The 2,171-nt window shown below is 41.6% G+C and overlaps 1 protein-coding gene across 1 annotated transcript in view; it reads left to right on the forward strand.

The window, feature by feature from the left end:
* drd2l (dopamine receptor D2 like) overlaps window positions 1-2,171 on the forward strand; it is a 13,527-nt gene that overhangs the window by 5,318 nt on the left and 6,038 nt on the right. The gene's annotated exons all lie outside the window — the stretch shown is intronic.

Below are 2,171 nucleotides of genomic sequence, written 5' to 3' on the forward strand. Positions count from 1 at the left end.
GGGGGATCAGTAAAGGAATATCTTATCTTATCTTATCTTATCTTAAAGAGTAATGCTTTAATAGTCTGAAGGTCTGTGGCAGGAATTAAGAGAGTATATGAGGAAATATAGTCTGATTAAAACTAGTTGTTAGCAAAAGATCTACTCATGGAAATATATATTATATAATATTGAGTTTGACATGTTCCCAGTTGGTGCTGTGACCAGTTTTGAAATAACATGACTGGAATTCCATGCTTAGCTGAGGTCACATGATAACAACTGAACCATCTCCATGATAACTGAACAATCTCCACCCACTGTTGAAGGCCACATGGTGTTACTGAGCTCCATAAAGTATTCCAGTAAGAGGAGGTGCTGAGAATTTCACTTCCATGGTCAATAGTGAACTTTGAAACATAGATGGAAAGACTTTAAAATGCAGCTTTACTTATTTACTTTACATTCATTTAACTTTATATATATATTGATATTTTAAAATGTTATATATAGTACATTCTGTTGTCATGCTTCATTATTGTCTGAGTTGTCATTTATTAAGGGAAAGACTCAACTGAACACTTTGTCGTGCACAAACACAGCCGCTGCAGTATCCTGGTCCATCTGTTCCTGAATTTGATAATTAATTTTTGGTGAGATAGTAAACAAATCCCATACATCTGCTCAGTCAAAAATGCAGAAAATCAGCACACTTTATACATTAATACCCATTAGCACACAGACGCAAACCGCTCAGTGACATTTCCATATGTTGTTCTCATCAAGGGAATGACAGGTGATATCTGCCCAGCAAACAAGTACGCACACATAATCCTGAATTCGTTGTTGTCTCACAAAAGCAGCAGGAGCGAAGATGTTGAGCTGCTAACCTCTGCCTTAATGATGGCAGCTGTGAGGAAGGACTTAAGCTTTGAATGTGCTCGCATTGAACTGAAAGGAAGCCACTTGAGAATAAGTGGGAAACAAAAAGTAATGCGTGGGTTGACATCCGACAGCCTCAGTTGTCGATCCAAACACAGCAAGATACTAAATGATGTAAGATCACACTGAGAAGCATATTTCACTCTCCTCAGTAATGGGTTGCTCATAGATTACGACACACTGAAAGATATTTCTTGTGTAGACTTCCATTCACTGCATGTGCCAGTGTTTGATCTTAAATGATCAGATTGAATGTAATGGGCATGTAAGTACGTGCTTATTGAAACCCACATGAAATAAGCATTTCAGTTGGTAGGAATATCAAGGGCCATTTAGTAGCTGTTCTTGAGCGTTAGATCATGGTCTTCATCATTTTTAATGGAATAGACCTTTTCCACAGTGGCCGTTGTGACATGAAATAGTAGGGTAAACACATGTGTTACCAATGATTTAATTAAGGTTCTGTGCCATGTTGGCTATCTGGAAAGGCTCTACTACACTAAATGGAGTGGGACCTTAATTAGCATCATTGGCAACACCTATATTTTAACTACTGTCAAAATGGCTGAAAATGGTCTGTTGTTGTCCATTTTTTCTTGTTACTGTAAGAACTTCTCATTGTTGGTGTAACAGCTTAGGTTCACTCTTGACCGTGTTGTGAAAAAAAATCACACCACAAGGTCAGCTTCAAACCCAACATCTGGACTCCCCAGGAACCTAAGTCATCCGTGCTGCTTGTTTCTTCGTGAGGGATGAGTCGTCCTACTTGACCGTTCCAGTGGGTGTCTGGATGGTGACCCAGGGAATGCGAAGCAGGGCTCACCGAGTAACTGGGGGTCACACAGGATGATTGGGGGAGGCGGGTTTTCTGAATGTCCTACATCTTCACTGTTTTCGCCTTTTGCGCTCCAGTTGTTCTGGCTTTGCACCAGGAGCTCCACCATGGTGAGCAACTGTGGGTATTTCTGTCTTAGGATGCCTTGACGGTTTACTGGTGACTGGTAGGCTGCATGTGTTAGTATCCAGGGAGGAAGAGCGAGGGGTTGGAAGAAAAGCCAGCCTTTGGGGGGGATCCTGGTGTGATGGGTCGGGATCGCTTTTCCCAGCTTTCAGTGCTTGGTTTCCTGAGACAGAGTCTGTGGGTCACTGCAGGCACTTTGTTGAGTCTTTTTGGGTGCTTGTCCTGAGATGGCTGGGTATTGATGGTTTGGTTTTATAGCAGATCCTGAAGTCCCCAACGTGTCTTTGCA

The sequence above is a fragment of the Morone saxatilis genome, unplaced genomic scaffold (genome assembly GCF_004916995.1).
Source record: "Morone saxatilis isolate NCDOM2014 unplaced genomic scaffold, NCSU_SB_2.0 Contig24, whole genome shotgun sequence".
Lineage (NCBI taxonomy): Eukaryota > Metazoa > Chordata > Actinopteri > Moronidae > Morone > Morone saxatilis.